Source organism: Anastrepha obliqua, chromosome 4 (genome assembly GCF_027943255.1).
Source record: "Anastrepha obliqua isolate idAnaObli1 chromosome 4, idAnaObli1_1.0, whole genome shotgun sequence".
NCBI lineage: Eukaryota > Metazoa > Arthropoda > Insecta > Diptera > Tephritidae > Anastrepha > Anastrepha obliqua.
In genome coordinates, this window is record NC_072895.1 from 96384740 (window position 1) to 96398494 (window position 13755).

A 13755-nucleotide genomic window follows, 5' to 3' on the forward strand; every position below is an offset into this window, starting at 1 on the left:
GAGCGACCTTATTTGTACCATATTAAGCTGCTATAATTTTTATAGCAAAACGAAAAAACACGTGATGTCGCTTTGGGCGTAGTTTTACCCAGTACTCTTACAAAACTTGTGCAAAAATATGCGTATATTTTTAATTGAAGCATTTTCGCACTTTTCTTCCTCCTTCTTTTACCATATTGAGGTGCTATAATTTTTATGGCAAGACGAGATTATATGCCCCACAATAACAAAACTTTTACGAAAATGTTCATATACTTCCAATTAAAGCATTTTTGCACTTTTGCATTTATTAGTATTTCTGGCACCGTATTTGTACCATATTAAGGTGCTATAATTTTTATAGCAAAACGCTAAAACACGTGTGGTCGCTTTGGGCGTAGTTTTACCCAGTACTCCTACAAAACGTGGGCCAAAATATACGCATATTTCTAATTGAAGCATTTTCGCACTTTTCTTCCTTCTCTTTATGCCTTATTAAGTTGCTATAATTTTTATAGCAAAGCAATGAAACGCAAGTGTTTGAAGCCTCTAAGCGCTTCTAGGCTTGAATTTTGAGATTTACAATACATTTTCAACATACTATAATTTTTATAGCACATCAAAAAATTGTATAGGATAGTACTTTGAACAAAACTTGAAGCATTTAATTCAATTTTTCGAACTATTTTTAGAACTATTATGACTTTCGAAGTGACTTTAATTTTATAGCAACTAAGAAAAACTACATTTGAGGCTTAGTAAACTATAATTTTTATAGCACATCAAAAACATTTATTGAATGTTACTTTGAGCAAAACTTAAAGCATTTAATTCAATTTTTCGCCTTTTTAGAAATATTATGATTTTCGAAGTTGCTATAATTATTATAGCAAAAAAGGAAAACAACATTTGTGACTTAGTAAGTTAAGAAGAAAAAAAGCAAGTAAATTTGAGTACTGACATCTTCAAAAACTTTTTCACAACCACACCCTAGGTAATCGGAAAGGAATAGGTTTCTTTTTTCTTTGTTTAATTTTTCATTGTTGTGCCCTTTTATTCGTTAAGTAAAGGCTTAACACCAAACTAAAATTTATATATATGCATATTAAAAAGTAAATTAAGCAAAACTGTAATAAATTGAAAATAAGAACCAACTTTGATTTTCAATTCAATATTTAATAGAATGTCGTTCCTTAAATGTTAACTGGCTTGTTTTATTTCTTTGGACTTCTTTAATTTTTTTAGCGTTTTACCGCTTAACCATGCAATTATTTTTATTTATGTTTATAATTTTAACTTAACCTAGTTATTAAGCCTGCTGCTTCTTCTTTAAGTTCATTATTCAATCGCAGATTTATTTGTTGTTGAATATTGACACGATTTTATTTACCAAATATTTACCCTAGCAAATACAAATAGAGAAAACTCGCCAGGAAATTATAAAGTTTAAGCACTTAGTCTTATATACTTTGCTGGTCCTACAGAGGCATTTAAAAACATATCTAAGATATCAATTATAAGTTTTCCTTACCAATGCCTGTAGATATTTAGATTAGTTTTAGAAATTCTTTACATAAAAATAGTTATTTTTTGAATAAATCATTTAAATAGAGATAGACGTATGGATTTTATTTTTGGTAAATTGTAAAAATAAATTTCAAAATGCTTTGGCAAGGTGTTGCTATAATTTATGCAATAGCATCTCCAACAAGCGTGTTTCCTTTGCTGACTTAAAGTTTTAATAGAAAATTAAGTAGAATTTGGAAATTAATTCTAGTATTTCACTTAAAGCCCAAATCAATTGGAAATGTTTGGAATTTTACTTAAATAGTCATTAATTTAAGTAAGTATTATTACCAGTTCAGAAGTATGTATATGGAGCATCAGTTTAAACAGAAAATTATTTAAATTCATTAGCAAATTGTTGGAAAAATCTGTATGCAATTAGAGTAATTAACTTTATGCAAAATCAAGTAAATATCTGAGGTATTATTGCGTGTAAATTTACGTATAAATATATACATACATAAATACATGTGTATAGGTATGTAAATTTATTTATGAGTTAAAAGGTATTCACTGTGAAGGAAAGCAAAATTCCAAATATTGGCACAGGTGTATGGAAAATTTAATTGCTTTTAAAAATAAGACAAGTGGCAATTATTGGATTTCATTGAAAAATGAAAACGAAATTTGTTGCATGAATCGGAAGATAAATATTTCAAAAAAGTAAATAAATTTTTTTTTTAAATATTCAAAAATAAGCAGCAAATTTTGAATGCCAAGAAGTTCCTTTAATTTTTATGGCAAGTAAAATAATTAAAACAATGGTACTTTAAGGGGTGAGCCTTTTCTAGACGGTTCACAAAATCGATTTTTTCGTGAATTTTTTTGTGAAGGAAAGAAATATTCTATTGAAACGAAACTTCCAAGTTTTATTGTTATATACTTCAGCAGTCTTCTCAATTTTTTTCATTAAAATATATGTCATATTATGCCTGATACAAGCATTTTGCCGAGGCGCCTCGAGTGTACATGTGTCGTGCGGCGGGAAAGATGCAGGTCGCAATTTTCATTTCAAACCAAAAACCCAAAACAATTTTTTTTTTTTGGTATAGTATATCCTCTAGTTAAACCAAGAAGATTAAACAAAAAGTGAGAAATTCAACAATTTTTCGCTAATTAAATAAAATGATTTTTTTTTTTTTGAAAAAGAAATTCACTTTACATTGTTTAAAAAGTGGGTTAATCATAACTTTCTTAAGGTTTTTTAGATTCAACTAGAAGAGAATTTATTTCCAAATACAATCAATGTTATCTCATTGCGATAGGACGTTTAACTTTTTCCCTATCTTTCCCGCCAGTTAGGAAAAATCGTAAAAATAAAGAGCCGAGGAATCGCGCGTCGAAGTATTTGTATATAAAAAATCCGCTCGTATGCCTGCTCGACGCTTGCTCACAATTTCTTCTGTAACTCCGAAAATATTTTGAATTTGCTACTGAAATTTTGAGGACACATTTTTGGATAGTTTGGGAAGGCATTTATGCAAAAAAAAAATCGATTTTTTGAAGCCTCTAAAGCAGGCTCCCCCCTTAATGTAGTCGCCCAGCAAAATTAGTTAAGCAGCGGCCATATTTTTAATGAAACAGTTCCTATAATTTTTATGGCAACGGAAATAGTTAAAAAAAATGTTACTTTCATGCATTCGCCCCACACAATAAGTTAAGCAGTGTCGATTTTTTTAATAAAAAAGTTCCTATAATTTTTATAGCAACTAAAATAATTAAAAAATGTGTTACTTTCAAGCATTCGCCCAACACAGTTAGTTAAGCAATAGCGATTGTTCAATGAAAAAGTTCCTATAATTTTTATGGCAACTAAAATAGTTTAAAAAAATGTTACTTTCATACAGCTAGTCAAGCAGTGCCGATTTTTTTAATTTTTAATAAAAAAAGTTCCTATAAACAACTGAAGCAGCTCCAAAAAGAAGTTTGTGCGTATATTTGCCTAACACAACAAATCAAGTTTCTATTTTTTTATTGTGCGATTTTGTGAGCCAGAAAGTTCCTATAATTTGAAATGCACTGTAAAATTATAGCTACAAATCCCAAAAATTGTCTCAACTAATTTTTTGATCCTTCGTAGATAAACTGAATAAATCGTAGTAAACTGAGTGTACACAGGTTTGTTTGCGTTAGCGTTCTACAAATTGGCACTGAATTATGGCAACGAATCTCCTTAAAAAAGGATTAGAAAATCTAGGGTTTTGTTTAAATAGAGCCTGAATTGCTTTTATAAAATTAAGCAGCCAACTTTAGGTATAAAAAGTAGGCCCAGTTTTGTCAAACATCAAAAGTGATGAAAATTAAATAATGAAATCGAAAACTTAAAGAAATCTGCGAGATAAAATAATGAGGGCTTGAATAGAGTACTTCCGTTAAAATATAAACAGAATAAATGAAGCAAAAGTGCCACAAATAAAATAGCATTAATTTTTCGCGTGGTTAAACAAATATTATAATAGTTTGGGGAGAAGGAAATTCATTATTTTGCGAAAAAAATTCGCACAAATCATTTAAAATTGTTTTATGTATGGTCGATCTTTAGCTTCTGGGTGATGCTACGATTACTAAAATACAGATGAGCTTCCTTTATTTCTGTGATTTTATCCACATTTTCGACATTTTCTTTAACATCAAAAATGCCTGCACAGAATCGGTGAAACCAAAATTGCACGTAATTCGCTGTTACAGTATCGGCACCATAAACACCATTCACAATTTCAGCGACCTGCTGGCCTGGGATTGCACTTTCGTCTTTATCGAAGAAAAGCTATGAAATTTAACGAGTTTTCCTTTTACTTCTACTGACTGACACCTTGTAACTCACAACTGAATGGAAAAAACAAAAAAGAGTAAAGGAACTTTTTCAGTGAGAAATGCCACCGTGACTACGCGCATAAACTTCAAATAGTTTGATTGATACTTTACGAGATATCAATCACTACAGCACTAGAGCATATACCGAGAAAATAATGGATTTTTTGCCCCAAACTATGTTTTAGTGGCACACCTATTTACTAATATAATAATTACTACAAAAAGCTTTTTCGGCCAGTGCAAAAAATTTCGTATCCCGTTTACGCTCCTTAGTGAATACCTCATACTAGAATTAATATTTGCCTTAATAAAAATTTTATGAAAAGACTATCGCGAAAAAGAAGTTGACATCAATATTCACGCATAATAATAATGTAGCTAATTTACAAACTATGCGCGCCAACGCCAAAAATTATGCCATAAATATTGCAATGCTACTAAAAACTACATTATTATATTTACCAAGCGCATTTAAGTAAGCACACAAGCGTATATATTCGTGATCATACGAGCACTCACGTACACATGCACCTATCATAACTTGTCTATGTATGCGTAGTTATGTGAGCGGTATGAAATTTCAACTATCACTTACATTAATTGAACTGCATTAATCGTATTAATAGCAGCAATTATGGTGCCAACGGAAATGTACACACACACACATACACTTGTCAACGTCTACCTACATACGCACATAATTTCATATGTATGCAGTTATTATCGTTTTGCGCCACTACACACTTCCTCCTCTTTGTCGACAATCAAAATAAAGTTTTACGAAACTTTTTACAAAGGTAAATAAATAAAGCATAAATTAAGGCGCAGTGGCATAGGATATGCAATACGAATACGCCGCCAAACATGCAGGGCACATATAATGCAATTACGTGGCTATTTACACGTACACATACGCACATATGCGGCAAGCCGCGTGTGTTTGTGTGGATGCGAATATTTGTTGCTACTCTTCTTCTTGTTATTGTTGTTCTTATCGAGCGCGTATGTTCACCGCTTTACACAGGCAATAAATGTTGATTTTCGCGTTTGGTAAATTAACATTTATTACAACACATTGACGTCGAACGACGCACCCAACATACGCATATACAACAAGCATATTGTTCATGTGCCACATACATACATACGTACGTATGTGTGTATATAACTATGTACTTTCAAAGAGACACACATACACACACACACATAGTCGCGTTTTGGTGGCAAACACTTAATACCAGCGCGCTTAATTGCTTCGGTTGGAATTTATATGCCGCACGTAATTGCTGCGTAATATGCGCGTACGCGAATGAAAAATCATTGCAGCATTTTAGGCAATTTCCAACACAATTCGAATACACGCACACGTGCGCACAAGCGTACAAACGCACAGTGTGTGACGCATTCGCACCAAACGCTCATGCAATGATTACAATTGGGCACATGAACGAATGGGAGAAATGGCAATAAATAAGTTGTTGTATAGTAATTTGGGACTCTGCAGTTCGATGTTGCCGTTGTAAATACCTCGACGCCCGAAAGGCGGCTTGTGGTATGTGCGCGCGTGATCAGGTGACATGATGCAGGGATTTCCGCTTTCACGCCGCAACGCGACACAGATGGCAGAAGTGTGTGCGGCAGTGTAACGATAATAGCAACATTTACGGCAACAGCAAAAGCGGGAAATACCCAAATGAAGAACATTGAACTTAATGATTAAACAAATTGTTCGCGTATGAAGTTACAGAGGGCGGGGGGAAAGAGCGCGAAGGATAGATGAAACGGTTTTTGGCGTTAGCGCGCATACATACTTAGATTTGATAGAGATAAACATTTATCTTTTATTATAAAAAAAAAACGTTATGCGTCGAAAAAAGTTATTATTGCGTTATATTTAAAAACAACCGTGTCTGCTACAAAATTATGGAAAATAAATGTATTCACCACAAAGAAAGCTGGAAAAAATAAAACCGAAAACATGCAAAACCGCGTATGTAAGTAAATATGCCGATAGAAAATTACTTGTTGTTTCGAAATTTAGCTTACAAAATAAAGCAGCAACCCCAGCTAAAAGATTATGGTACATACATAAACCCGGCTTATTGTTTCGAAATGGCATTTAGAGTGTAAAGTTCGATTTACTTAGTAAAGCGACATTTTAGTTTACATAAGCTGAAAGTATATCATCCCTGCAGCATAGAAATCTCAGACTACAGCAAATGCAATATTAATGAAAGAAAGTTTTATAGTCTATAAAAACAAAGTTTCATAAATATTGTATTTCCTGTAATCCGATATTTAGAGTTAAGGCATTGAAATGGAACTCATCTTACTGGCATTACGAATGCTACTATAATTTTACGAGTATGACAAATTCAATTTAGAGTTCCAAACCAAATTTTATAGCAACTATGGAAATTAGCGCTAACATTCATTATGTATTCTTAGATATCTTTCAGCAGTATTTTTAGGAGAACATTAGCATTAAATCTCTTTTATTTACTTTTATAGCATACAAGCTTAAGACTAATTATAATAATGTCATAATTTTAAGGCATATTTAAAAACATAGGCTATTCGAATAAATTAATTGAACATTTTTAATGGTATTTAGAGTAGTTATAAGCATGCTATAATTTTATGGGAAGTTTTTACAAGAAGTCTTTTTACATGAATTTTAGATTGATCATAAGGATATCATAATCTTTGGCAAATAAAAAATAGTTAGAAAATTCATTGAATAATATTTTTAAGTAGTCCAGAATGAATTTTTGCATTTTTCTGGTCATTTAGACTGATTTTTAAGAACGCCATACTTTTATAGCAAAGTAATAATTATAAAAAATAGTTAGACAATTCATCAAATAGTAGTTTTTCCGTAATCCAGAATGAATTTTAACATTTTTCATGCAATTTAGGCCGATTGTAATGATGCCATAATTGTATGCCAAAATAAAAATTATAAAAAATAGTCAGAAAAGTCATTGAATAATGTTTTGAAGTAAGCCAGAATGTATTTTAGCATTTTTCATGCCATTTAGACTGTTAAAAATGATGCTATAATTTTATAGCAAAGTGTGAGATATAAAAAATAGTTGGACATTTCATTGGATAATATTTTTAGGTAATATAGAACGAATTTAGCACTCTTCATGCCATTTAGACTGATTGTAAAAATGCCATAATTTTTATAGCAAAGTGAAAAATACAGAAATAGCTAGAAATTTCAGTGATATATTATTGAATAATATTTTTAACTGGCCCAGAATGCATTTTAGCATTTTTCATGCAATTTAGACTGATTGTAAGAATGCCATAATTTTAAAGCAAAGTGAAAAATATAACAAATAGCTAGACAATTCATTGATTAATATTTTTTAGTAATCCAGAATGAGTTTTAACATTTTTCATGCAATTTAGGTCGATTGCAATAACGCCATAATTTTATGGCAAAATAAAAATTATAAAAAATAGTTAGAAAATTCATTGAATACTATTTTTAACTAACCCAGAACGAATTTAGCACTTTTCATGCCATTTAGACTGATTGTAAGAATGCCATAATTTTATAGCATAATGTAAGAAATGGCTTGCAAATGTTTTAGGTATTTCTACGTGTTGCACTTATGAAACTTCACAAGTCGATAGTCCGTAAAACAAATCTATAAATGTTTGTGGGCAATGAAAACTATCAGGTACTGTCAAACTTATTTGGTGGCATAATTTAATTTATAAAATTTTTTATAAAGCAAATTGGAGGGCAAAAGTCGCTAAGGTGACATTTTTGAATTTACTTCCGTAATTCTGGGCATATAGACTTTAAACAACAACTTTGATTTTTAAACAATAATTTTAGAAATGGTAAATTTAAAAACAAACGCGTAATTTTATTTACAAAAAATTTGGTGTATTTTAAACTGAATAGGCATATAAAATACGAAACTTTATTTAAGATAATTTATTTTTAATTCTCAGAAAAAAGCGCGGTTTTATGTATTTTATGTTCACTTTAAAAGCAACAAGTAAGAACTGTTTATACTTTTGCAAAATCACTTTTATAATTATAGCAACAACTATTTACAACACTTAGCGTCGCTTTCTAGTAAACATTTAGCTAATATTTTTATAAATTCTTTTATGCAATTTCCATTACCTTTTGGCCTTGTTAATTCTGCTTAGCATTTTCCGCTATGTACTTCCTTATTAGTTTTTAGTTCGTATTTTCTGATACCTTGCCGCTTCGTTATATTACAAAAAAAACCATAGTTGTGATATTTTCACTCCGATTTGTTTTCCATAAAATTATGTTCAACTATAAACTTATTTCATACAATAAAAAATATTATGCGTAAATATGAACTAGCAATGCAACAAAATCCCCCCAAAAAAAAATTTACAAAAAATTGCTTAGAAACCTATTCAAAATTCTTGCCCCCTATTATTAGTTTAGTTTTATGCTTTAGTTTTTTTTTTTGTTTTTGTACTCATTTTTCTATTATATTGTAATACTATACAAAATGGGTTTTTTATTCATAAAATTTATAAAGTGTTTTACCCCTGCATTTGTCTCTATGTATGTATGTCAATACGCCTATATGCTTACATTCCCCCGATGCAGCGCTGCCCTACAGCAGGCTTTGCTCATTTGACTTTTTTTTCGAATTAGCTAATTTAATTTCCAATACATTTTTATTTAAAAAAAAATTGTAAATACAAATACTTTATATAAAATAATAGCAGATGTGGTGATCTAATCCAATTGGTATTAAAATAAGTTGATTTACAAGATTCTGTATTCAGAGCGTTCAGCCTAAAAAATATATTTTCCAAAAATGTAAAATGTGCTAATGCATATTTAGATCAACATATCAGTCTTGAATTAGCAAAAATAAAGTGTTTGACTGTGTTACGCGAAGTTTACTGTTCATTTAACTGGAATTTGTACTCGTTATAGAACTTTCTCTATAAGTATATCTTAGGAAATTAGCCATTGAAGCGTAGTGCATTAGATTTAAAACCAAAATCATTTACTTAGAATCTGTAGAAAGAAAATATATTTTCTATATTTACTTATAGAAACATTATATAGACTAAAATTTACAAAAAATACTCGAACATTTTAATTATTTGCTCACAATGAGACAAAAAATTATTTTGTGTTTTAGGAACAAAAAAATTCGGTCAACGAAAACTACTCAAAAACACACTTATTAATTTTACTACTAGAATAACTCTTCGCCATAGTTTTTTTATTGAAACTTATACACATTTTCAGTTAATATTCAACTACATGAGTTCATAGATATGTAACACTTTAATCTCAATCTCCCAGAAATGGTATACTGCACTTGCTATAATAGTGCTATAATTTTCGATGACTGTGGAACTACATTTCTTTAACATGAATGTCGAAAATCGCTAAAAATTTAATATTGGCTTGCTATAATTTTGCTATAATTTTTATAGCAAGTCCAAACACTGGTAAAAATTGGTAATGAGTCGCTATAAAATGAAACAGCATGCATATAAATGTGGTTGTTCTTTGTCAGCTCAATTCTTTCTTAACTCAATTTCGGTAAGGAGTTTCAAACAACCGGATATATCCCACCAAAACTATTTCTTCTTCTATCTACACTTGTTATAAAAGCGGAAAACTGTTTATCCGTCCATTCTCTTCCAAAAAAAAAATCATGCAAATTATAGCAGTATAATCAGCAAGCAAGGCAAACATTTCTAATTCAAGTGCAACCATCCAATATAAAAAAAACCAATTCCACTTTCAAAACAAAAGTGATTCACCATTTTAAATTACATTTACTCGAAAATCATTGTCAGACCCTTTTCACTTAAAGGACGTCAATGCCCAAGGTCAAGGGAAAAATTGGTAGGTTCAATAAAATCAGAGCAGTAATGGAATGCCGTCACAACAGTGAAAAAATTCGACACAGCTAATACGTGCATTAAGTAGCAATTACAGAAATATTAGGCGCCTACGGCCAATGCTTTAGCAGACATTTATCAGCAAACGGAAATAGCCAAAATTTGCAATGTATGCGAAAGAAAGCGAAAAAGTATATGAGAGAAAAAATATAAATAAAAAATGTAATACGAAGAAATTTCCTCTAACTCTAAGGAAACCCAAATTCTACTTGGCCCACCACACAAACAAATCACGCTACACTGCCGCAAATTGGATTTGCGTTCGAAGCGCCTTGAGGTTTGCCCCCAAATAACCTAATTTTTCGCCAAGCGATAAGCACCCGAAATAAATGACTGAGATGGAGAGAGGCCAACAATCTTGAGTGAGGACGGCTTAGGTGACGGCTCAATGCTTCAAGCGGAAAATTAACCAAACAGCCTCGAATTTCCGACACCTAAGGCGAGTGCTATGCAACGTAAAACGAATCAACAGCATACGGCGTACGAATGAGAATTTGAGCTGCCTGTTGCCCGTTGCCCGTTGGTGATGAAACCTTAATAAGAATACGTGAAAAATGTGCCACGCGCTACGACATACACAGACATACAGACCAGAAGAAAATGAGAGTGGAAAAACACACGCCACACTCTGTGTCGCTCCAGGAGGCGTGCACAGACAACGAATTTTATCCTCCGCACACATAACATACTTAAGGGCGCACGTCATACTAATGTTGAGAGTTCAACGTTGGGTTAACACTTTTAAGCCATTTAAATGCAAATTAACACAGGAATATCACGTGAATGGCCGCTGTAACGCGCACACACACACACATATATATACCAGCAACACACTCATACACAGCCATTAGAATACAAGAGAATTCCTTTTGTACAAACACTAATTCCATACGCGACTCTGCGGAAAAAGTGCGACGAGTCGTATTTTGTGTGGCATATAGCACTTTTGCTTGGCTACGGTACGCCTATAAGTATGCTAAGCCAGTTTTTTAAAACTCTCATAAATTTGCCATGGCGACTAAGGCGTACTAAGTATTAGCCATGTCGCATACGCCCACCGCTGGGATGCGCGTAAGATGTGTTGCTTTTGTGGCGGTTGGGTGGAGTAAATGAATGCGCTGTAAATTGCAGTATTAAAGGGATTAAGAGTGAAAATAGAGTTGACCTGCAGGGAAAATACTTACGTTTCGCACTTTGCAACTCCCTTTATTATGAGAGGAAGGCAGCACTGAATATATTTCACAAGCAGGTGCTGATTTGGTATATTTTAAAGGTATTCCTGTAACAAAGCGCAATGAAAACTTTTAACATAAGATAAAATTTATACAAAGAAATTTAATTCGCTTTCGAAAACTTATTTAAACAAAATTTCTTTGCTAAAAAGCGGTTCACTGTGCACTAATAAAAAAAACTCTTGAATATTAAAACTGTAATTCAAAAACGATTGAATATGTTTCAAATCCTGAATGGATATGGAAGAGGATGTAAATATTTGTTTAATAAAAAAATTATTTCAAAATTGTATGCCATTCTAGAATAAGGCTGTAATTATGGGCGATGATTGCTGAGGCGTTCAAAAGATATATTTTAAACAAACTAAAAACTCTGAACTCGAGTAAATTGCAGCTTAAGCCTTGCAATTAAAGTTTAAATTAAAAATATTGAAATAATTATTAAAAAAAAAAAATTTACAAATTTTAAAATTTTATATTTGATAATATGAAATTCGTAAAGAACTACAAAAAATAAAAATTTTGTTCTATTAGTTAAAAGAAATAAAAAAAAAATTTATTTTAAAATTAAATAAAATAGAAATTTTTTTATTAGTTATTTTTATTAGTTAAAAAAAATGTTACTAACTGAAACAAAAATAAAAATTATTTTATTAGTTAAAAAAAAATTAATTTTTATTTATTAACTAATAAAGTAGAAAAATCTTCTTAAATTGTATGTACTAAATAAATAAAAAACATTCAACTAAGGCCACAAAACTGGCATTTATAATAATTCGAAGGTTAAGAAAGCAAATGATTTCTAATTGGGGTTATGAATGGAGAAGAAATTATTTTAGCGTATCAAAAAACGATATTCAGACATTTAACACTAATTTCGAACATAAAAAATATTATAATTAAATGAATTATAGATATTGGCCTGAAGTATACAAAAAGATGATGAAAAATTTGAAAAATTCAAAAAGAAAAGTATTAAGCAATCGCCCCAAAAACACTTAAGATACCACATCATAATATTAATATAATATAAAAACTAAGATTTTTGTAATAACGCAAAATTATTGGCCTTAAACAGCGTTGGGCTTAGAGCACTCAATAATCATTCCACTTAGCAAATATCTAAAACACTGAAAAATTGAAAACCCGGTAATAATAAAAACCACAATTTAACTATACCAAAAAACTAGTGATAGCGCAATTTAGTGGTAGTCCAAAACGCCCCATCCTGGCCTTACTTACTTCAATAGTTGAAATTTGAAATTGAAATTTGAAAAGGTCGAGCCAAGTAGCACCAGGAGATTTGGTGGCTCCTAGAACACTCAGCCTAAAACGCCCATTGTATTTAAAGCTCTGGAAAGAGAGTAGATAGTCAAGGAGGGTAGGAGAAAAGTATCAGAGAAAGAGATAGAAAAGAATAGAGACAGAGATAGAGATAGTTAGTCCTGTGAGAATTTTCCAGATTCTTTGGCAAATCTGTAAATATCCTCCAGTTTTAGAGAACGAATATTACGCATTCTCACGACATCGGAACCTAAAACTCATAGCTGTGCTCACAGAGAAACTGCTCAGTGCTATCCGCCTCCTCCAAGCATGACAGACACACTGGGTCCTCGATGATGGGTTGTGTCCTGTAATGATACCGGCCATATACCGAACGTCTTTCCTTCCAAGTTCTGTTCGCACTTGTCACAAAACACTTTGCAGTTCTGTAGCGTTCTAGACTCGACCTTCCCTCTTTATGTAGATTGCCTACATAATCGCTGATTGAATTCATGATTCCTGCAGAACTGATTTCGCTTATTGGCTCTGGCTCTTGTGCGGCAATCACTGATCCACGGTTGGCCAATTCATTGGCAATTTCGTTTGCTTGAGCACCGGAGTGTCCTGGAACCCATATAAGTACAAGCCTGTTTCGTCTTGCGACAGACTTAAGCTTCTTCTTACATTCTTGAACAATCTTTGAGATTTGCTTCGCGTTCTCCAGAGCCTTCAGTGCAGTCTGACTGTCACTGAAAACTCCAATCTGTTCTCCGCTCCAGCTCCTCTCGATTATCCATTCAATAGTTGGGCCTCCAAAACAACAAAACCCTGCGAAAAACGACCACAAGATTAGATTAAATTAGATTTATAGGGGGTTGGACAACTCCAAGCACTCAGTCAGTAGACCATTGTACTACACCTGGATAGAAATCAGTAGAAAGAATAAAGATAGGAAAGATAA

General features: G+C 31.9%; 1 protein-coding gene across 1 annotated transcript in view; it reads left to right on the forward strand.

Moving 5' to 3' along the window:
- Nucleotides 1–13755, forward strand: part of LOC129246278 (uncharacterized) — a 131795-nt gene that overhangs the window by 98204 nt on the left and 19836 nt on the right. The window lies entirely within an intron of this gene.